General features: G+C 38.4%; 1 long non-coding RNA gene across 1 annotated transcript; it reads right to left on the bottom strand.

The window, feature by feature from the left end:
- Nucleotides 1-2,409: 2,409 nt before the first annotated feature.
- LOC138959042 (uncharacterized) lies at nucleotides 2,410-7,345 on the bottom strand. Its single transcript, XR_011453583.1, has 4 exons — nucleotides 7,084-7,345; nucleotides 5,886-5,966; nucleotides 4,270-4,316; nucleotides 2,410-3,535 (listed from the first exon to the last, which is right to left on the bottom strand). It is a non-coding gene; the product is annotated as an uncharacterized lncRNA (long non-coding RNA).
- Nucleotides 7,346-8,548: the final 1,203 nt, after the last annotated feature.

Raw genomic sequence — 8,548 nt, 5'->3', positions numbered from 1 at the left:
TCATGACGTCTTTTTGTGACGACAGTATCCGCTGGCTGGCTGTTCTATCAGGCTGCCTGGCTGGCTGTTGCTCCGTGTGAATTCCTCCCACCGCCAAGTTGTTTTTGTGGTTTATTTCGCATTTAGGTCCCAGGTAACATTATGAAGTTTTAATACGATCAATCGGACCTATTATCAAGTTAGTGTATCAACTTTTGAACGAACTGCGCCCAGTAGTTTCCCAGCAATAAGCTGTAAAGTCTGTTGAACCCAAGTACTAGCGTACTCGGGGATAAATGTTCTACTACCTTGTCAGTCTAGATCTGGAACTCATGAAACAGCACTATTCAAATCCCCATAAAGTGAGCTGGTGTTTTTCTAGATCTAAGCATCGACCGAATTCAATAGAACTGTTCCTTGCATGGCATAATTATTTACCTAAATCTGTTATTAAGTTTGTTGAAAATCAAAGTATTCGTTTTTTGTTTGTTCGCGTGTCTGGTTTTTGTTTAGTTGATTAGCTTACACGATGTGTGGCTTTTTATTTTGTAAGGGTGGTTTAGCATGTATAAAATGAGACCTAGACCACATACGCCATGAAATTAGAGTTCCCCGTTCAATACCAAGATTGCCAGTATTAAATATTCAGACAACTTTTGGATAAATGTGTGGGGCTGTGGTGTTGCAGTGGTAGATTGTTTGCACGGGTATGTAGGTAGGTACATGTACATCCGTGTGCTTTTGTGCAGGAATTTGTGAAGCAGGAACATGCAACATTTTTGACAGACATCAGGGTTGTGTGTGTGTGTGTGTGTGTGTGTGTGTGTGTGTGTGTGTGTGTGTGTGTGTGTGTGTGATAAAACCAACTAAGCTTACATCCAGCACAGAAAGCTTCAGCTCTACTTCACCAGTCAAAGACAAACGCATTGCTTTATTCAGCTTTCGACACATATATTCACCCGATCAGAATCGAACCCTCTTCATGAATATTTTATTTCAGAAAAAATAACATATTGATTCTACACAACAAATGGTATTGCTATATGCTATGAACGATGAAGACTAGCAACCGAGACAGATGAGACATCACGTTTCTTAGCCTTTTAGCCTGTTATGTTGCATACATGTCATTACATTTAGTCAAGTTTTGACTAAATGTTTTAACATAGAGGGGGGAATCGAGACGAGGGTCGTGGTGTGTGTGTGTGTGTGTGTGTGTGTGTGTGTGTGTGTGTGTGTGTGTGTGTGTGTCTGTCTGTGTGTGTGTGTAGAGCGATTCAGACTAAACTACTGGGCCGATCTTTATGAAATTTGACATGAGAGTTCCTGGGTATGATATCCCCGGACTTTTTTTCATTTTTTCGATAAATACCTTTGATGACGTCATATCCGGCTTTTTGTAAAAGTTGAGGCGGCACTGTCACACCCTCATTTTTCCATTAAATTGATTGAAATTTTGGCAAAGCAATCTTCGACGAAGGCCGGGGTTTGGTATTGTATTTCAGCTTGGTGGCTTAAAAACTAATGAGTGAGTTTGGTCATTAAAAATCGGAAATTTGTAATTAAAATTATTTTCTTATTAAACGATCCAAAAACAATTTCATCTTATTCTTCGTCATTTTCTGATTCCAAAAACATATATATATGTTATATTTGGATTAAAAACAAGCTCTGAAAATTAAAAATATAAAAATTATGATCAAAATTAAATTTCCGAAATCGTTTTAAAAACTATTTCATCTTATTCCTTGTCGGTTCCTGATTCCAAAAACATATAGATATGATATGTTTGGATTAAAAACACGCTCAGAAAGTTAAAAGGAAGAGAGGTAGAGTAAAGCGTGCTATGAAGCACAGCGCAACCGCTACCGCGCCAAACAGGCTCGTCCCTTTCACTGCCTTTTGCACTAGCGGCGGACTACGTTCAGTTTCATTCTGTGAGTTCCACAGCTTGACTAAATGTAGTAATTTCGCCTTACGCGACTTGTTTTTTTTATCTCCTGATAACTGACCAGAAAGGTACAAACATCGATTCTGCAACTACCTCGTAAACTTCTCGATCGCTAATACACCAGAACTTGATACAGTATGCAACACTCAAAGGCTTGATTACCTGTTGCATTGAAACGACAGAAGGAATTAAAAGACCATATGTAACTGAGAGGAACCGATGTATTCAAGTTCAGAACGAAACAGTTTCTGCCTCAGAGCCTGTATCTCATGCTGTGGAGCCACTAGAAGAGAAATGTCTGGCGTAGTTTGACCCAACAGACAGAGAAGTCAAGGGGGGTAATCTATCGACAGCAGTTGTATTGCTGGTTTGTATAATTTGATCTTACAAACCATTCTTATTAACTTGTATAAATAGTTTATCGCTTCAGTAAACACTCATCTGTTTTGAAGATTACGTAATTTTCAACAACAACAAACAAAAAAATCGCAATTCAATATTTCACGCAAATTGTACTAATCCGCAAACAATTTTGCATGAACAAGTATTATGTTAGGGAGAGAGTACGAGTGCGTAGTTAGACATATTTTGAGTGGAGTAGCAGAAATGCTTTAGCCTTGTACACATTATGTTATTGAACTGGTTAGCGGAGATTTCCAGATCAATTATACGGCGGTGAAAGACTGGTCTCTAATACGGTCTATACATACAAAATATAAAAATAAACAAACAAACAAACACAAAAAAAAGGTTTGTGTTGCACGTAGGATTTAAGTATTTAATGGAACAGAAAAGGCAACATCGGAATAAAAACAAATCTCGTGGTTCTCTTGTCAAGGAGTATGCACAGAATATGAAAGAAGATTGTGGAGTAGGCTGCTTTCTATTCTACTGCTCTAAATTAGCAAGAGGCAAGCTTTACAATGCTATTCACACCAGGATGCAAAGCATTCAGTACTAAAGCTCTCAAATCACAATAGTTACAAGACAAAACACACTTCTTGGGGCTACAAGAAATGTTAATATTTTTAAGCACACAATTGGACACATTTTTGTAAACATTTTTTATTGCCTCCCTTGAATAAAACTTATTAAAAAAAATATTCTGAGAAAAAAAGTTATACTTAAAAGCAATGCCATCAAGAAATAGGTAGACAACCCGTGTAGATACCTTTATTCTTAAGACATTTTATTTTTGGAGGATGTCACTGTGCAATTTTACAGATTTAAAAAAAAGCTTCAGATGATCTCCCTTGAACAAACACTTCTTGTTACAATTTGTTTTTACTATGTGTTAGTTTTAAGGGTATATAGAAGAACAATAAAGAAAAAATGCTGCAAATTGACTTGGACGTATTTACAATTTAATTAAACAAAATGTTTCAAATTATCTGATCATGAAATTCTACATTAAAATTAAAGCAGATCTAGGGACTTGTGCACATGCACGAAAGTCGCACCCAACATAAAACATAAGAAACTATGATCTGCATCTATTGTTATGATGATAATGGCTGGCACCTGTCGACCGACTTGCACGCCATAATTATATATGTTTTACTATGCGCCCTGCATGTCAATGGTCTTTCTCTGGGTGACTCGATTCTGAGGAGATAAAGAAAATGCATTTAGTGCAAGCAGTACATAATGACAACACAAATACAATTACTTAAAGTAGCTGCTGGTTTCAGAGTTTTTAGTTAAAGGACCACCCCAACTTGTTTGCCTCAATGTCGCAGATTTGGTCAGACTTTCACATTGAGTAAGACAAAAAATGTAACAATTTTTTGATTTAAAACAAAATATATTATTCATTTTTTGTCGTTTTTGTCCCCATTCACTGGGAATCTTACTCAAGGACAAGGATTTTTCTTAGGAATATTTGTATGTGAAGCTTCCAAGCCCTAGCTTCAGAAACGTCCAAGAAACCCTCAATAATGGATTTTGTTGTGCCTAGTGATGGCTATCCAACCGAGTGGCGGAGCACTGGTGAATCCTTTCATTCTCCTGATTGCTTAATTCTGTAATGACATTGTGGAGTTGGTAGTTATGTGAGTGTGTAGTGCCTGCTCTTCGTTGTTTAGTCGGGGGAGGGGGTTTTGAATCATCTGATCATAAAGTAAGACTTCACTGTGATGTGCAGAGATTTAGTCAGGTACACAAAATTGCTATGCTATCACGAAATTAGATGTTCTATTCTCTAGAGGGGCTACACAACTACATCAGATTTCATGGTTGGGTTTTCGCAAGTCAGCAACATGTTTTGAAGTTCTCATTGGGTAATCACGGCTGACATCAAACACAGAAAAGGTTGAAAAAACATAAATCAATGAACTCACCTTCCCTGCATTGTGATACTAGCCATATGGGTCTGCCGAAGTAGCTCCTGCACATATTTAATCAAGTATTCATCTTATTAACATGTTATTGTTAGGATCACGCTTTTTTCTAGTATATCAGGCTGGAAAGTTTCTTAAGGCTTGCACAATTCAAGAGCTTGCCTATCCCCAATACAAAACAAACAAAAACACCAAACATTTAGTATGCAAGTATTTTCAGGGTCTCAAGGTTTTAATATGAAGTCTGTTCCTCTGGGGTCATGGAGAAACAAATTACAAATTAGAACATACTGTTACACAACAAATTCCGAACAATTTAGGTCACACCATAACATAACTCACAAACAAACAACAGCAATACAATAATTAGTCTGCAAATACCTAAACGTCGTTCACACTAGGTATACAAAAATAAAAAAAGCACATTCAGACAGGTTTGACAAGTAGACCATTACAGCTGCTGTTCCAGACCAAAGGCCATGTTTCCCCTTACTCTGTAATTGTACTCATAATTATTGTTTATGAATGACTTCAGTTTTTTTAAGTAAATCTCTCGTTGTAATTACTGGTAAATGCATTATCACAATTAATATCCTCATATCTAACCTGCGTAAACTTCATTTCAAGGGTTTAATTTTTTTTTAACTGGCCAAGAAATTATAAGCATTCCTCAATTATGTTCCTGTCATACTCAATGAGCTAATCTTATAAAAAAAATTATAAAAAAAAGGTAGCATCTTATATTTTCACGTGAATTATAGCTAATCAGAAAACTAGTATTTAATTTTAAAAAAAACCTCAAACTGAAAATACAGGCATGCAACATTATCCTTGCTGTTTTGTGATAAGGCCAAAAAAAAAAAATTGTCTGTTTCTGGTAACATGGCTAAAAAAAATAGGGTCGGTAGGTCGGGATTTTTATTTTATTTTATTATTTTTTTTTTTTTTACCCCAAATGTAGACCAATAAAACTAACTTTAAAAATCGCGCAAAGAGACTGGATTCACTATACATAGAGACAAGACACTCAACACATTTACAAATCGTCAGCGGACTTTCGTTTTCACACGTTTTTGTTGTTCATTTTCTCACCCTGTCCTTTACCACCAAAACAAATCAAAAAAATTTTGAGTTTGGAAAAAAAAAGTTTAGGGTCGGCGCCGAAATTTAGGGTCGGTCGGGTGACCAGAAACAGACAATTTTTTTTTTTTGGCCTAACCCTTACCATCAACTATTCTATTTCATTTCCATCTTAACAGGCGTAGCACCTCTCTGGAAGCCGAAAGAACACTTTAAATCCCCCCAATACTGGGCCCCCCAGTACAGTAAACATTGCTGTGCATAATTATTTTTAAAAAAAATCAATGCCTGAGTCTCCAGTCACCTGTTTATGTTGTTGACCTTGTACTTGTAGCTTAGCTGTTCAAGAAACTGTTTCTCTGATCACATGATCAAAATTCAAATACAGAATAAACCAATTTTGATTCTATTTCTTCAATAATAAGTTGAACGTCTTCATATGTAATTGCCACAATTTACAGAGTTTCTGAATAAATGCTGCAAAAAACAACAACAGAGTGAACAGTTTGTAAATATACTAATATACCTATATTTACCTTATGACATGTGTGGTACAGTGGCTGCTAAAACGTCCGTTACACCTGTCTGCATATATTAGGTGACAGCCCTGATGGAGACTGAAAAAAAAGTTCCTTTGTCAGTACCCTGTGTATGAGTGTGGTCGGGTATGTTCTGGAACTATTAGTATTAGAGCACTCCCTATGACCACACACATGTGCATACGGCAACATATGTTGCACGGAGGGGGGGGGGGGGGGCTTTTAGAGGTGTAGTTGTTGGACTGTAGTGTAGAGGCTGATTGACAGTGCTATGGGGTGAGGGTGGAGCTGGGGCGGAGAATATATCGTATGTAATTGAATACTAATAAGCATGGTCAGTTAGACTAGAGTTAACAAGAGGCGAAGCCTTCAACTTCAAGGCTCACGTAAGAAATAGACAAACAGTAACACAAACTCAATCACTCCGTCACACATACACACACACACACACACACACACACAGTAAGCATAGGTGACACTGTGCAAGAAAGCGAGACACTAGATCTAGATCTGTCTGTCTGCATGTAGCCTACTTACAGGGACACGACTAAGAGTAATACCGAATATTCTGGACTCGCAACGAAATATACAAACAAATGACAATGAACAACGCTTCGACCTAATGGTCTTCAACAGGTTAAAAAAAAAATGAAAACAACAATACAAATATCAAAACGACTTATCAGAGAAGATGATGTCCTCCAAGCGCAAAAGAAGGGGGAAAGGGAGATAAATCAAAAAGAAAAATGAGCAATGAAAAATGAAACCAAAACGAAACAAACCAGAATAATAACGCTTGAAGGGCCTGAAGTTGAAAGAAAGAGAGAGAGAGAGAGAGAGAGAGAGAGAGAGAGAGAGAGAGAGAGAGAGAGAGAGAGAGAGAGAGAGAGAGTGTCAACAATCTACGACACGACTGCCAACTAGTCTCGGCCCGCTCAAAAAACAATGACCGAGACTTTCAGTAATTCCTTCGCGTGACGTCTAACCCTCTTACGCCATAATGTGACGTCTTCAAATGACGAAATGTTAAAGTTTCTACCACAGACATACACACGCACGCACGCACATACGCACGCACGCACGCACGCACAGACAGACAAAGTTACGATCGCATAGGCTACACTTACGTGAGCCAAAAACTATGTTGATCGCCACAGACATTACATAATGTGAAATCACAAGCATGTTACTGTACCTTTCGTTTTGCCATTGAGATTGGTAGAAGGCAATGTTGAGTGGTGAACACAAGTTGCATTGATCACTGCATCACCATGTGGTCAATCCCCTTTGATCTGCAGATTGCACCAGCACAAACCAACACAGTGTTATGATCGTAAACAGCCCACATGGCCAATAAATCTAAAAACACAAACACTAGATAGATCTAATCGGAGAGCCTGCAAACCGAGTCATGCTTTTGAAATTCAATGAATATCTGTCTGTCAATGAAGCAGATAGATCTATCCTTGCGATTGTTTTTGCAAGCAGATACATGTTTGAACTTCACTTATTCCGTTTTCATTCAACAAATTGATATTTTGCAAGATGCATTTCGTGCCAATGAGCTGAACAAACAATCAAAATCAAGCAAGTGGTACATTCTTGAAGACAAAATTCAGTCACGCAAACAAACTGAAGGGAAAGAATCTAGCTTACTGCTGTACTGATTTCGCCAAATAAATGCATTTGCATGCCTAAGTTATTCCTGCTTTGATTCCAATCATTCTAATTGATCTGAATGCAAAAAATATACGTACACGAGCTGATCAAAATGAGTAACATTGCACCTGCCTATAGACTGTACTGCGAAAGCGAAGGTCGTCTGCGACTGGAGATTTCGAAGTCGAACAGCGTTTCCTCACTCTCAGCGGCTGTCTTCATCGGAAAAGTGAAAAGCGTGACTTGCAATCTAGCGAAAGCCACATTCTAACTTTTCGTTCGTGCGTTGTTTTTGTGTACAATCTCTGAAAATGTTATTTCGAAAAAGGCGGCCGTCATCATTTTGAGGTTTCCGCCTAGTGGTGTTTTAAACCGGTTTCAGATACATAAGCTTACGTCACAAACCGGAACACACCTTGGAGATGAAAACAAAATGGCAGCCCCCATGAAATCCGAAAGGTCAAGCAAAAAAGTCGTGAATAGACTGTACTGCGAAAGCGGAGGTCGTCTGCGACTGGAGATTTTGAAGTCGAACAGCGTCGTTTCTTTACTCTCAGCGGTTGTCTTCATCGAAAAAGTGAAAAGCCCGACTTGCAATCTAGCGAAAGACACATTCTGTCTTTCCGTTCGGGCGTTGGTTTTGTGTACAATCTCTGAAAATGTTATTTCGAAAAAGGCGGCCGTCATTGTTTTGGGGTTTCCGCCTAGTGGTGTTTTAAACTGGTTTCAGACCGGAACACAGAGAGTTTTACCTTGTAATAGTAGTAGTCTTGAGAGCGCACAGGCCCCGCCCACTTTGATCCCGACCCGCTCGTGACGAGTGCCTGTGGTTTTATCAATGGAAGCGCATGGTATCTCGTCTGGATATGGTGAATGAAAATGACGTCACCCTCAGCAGTCTCGAGTGACGTCATCATATCCATTGACCCTGTCTCCACATAATTCACGACTTTTTTGCTTGACCTTTCGGATTTCATGGGGGCTGCCATTTTGTTTTCATC

The sequence above is a fragment of the Littorina saxatilis genome, linkage group LG2 (assembly GCF_037325665.1).
Source record: "Littorina saxatilis isolate snail1 linkage group LG2, US_GU_Lsax_2.0, whole genome shotgun sequence".
Classification (NCBI taxonomy): Eukaryota; Metazoa; Mollusca; class Gastropoda; order Littorinimorpha; family Littorinidae; genus Littorina; species Littorina saxatilis.
This window is presented reverse-complemented; position numbering and strand designations above follow the sequence as displayed.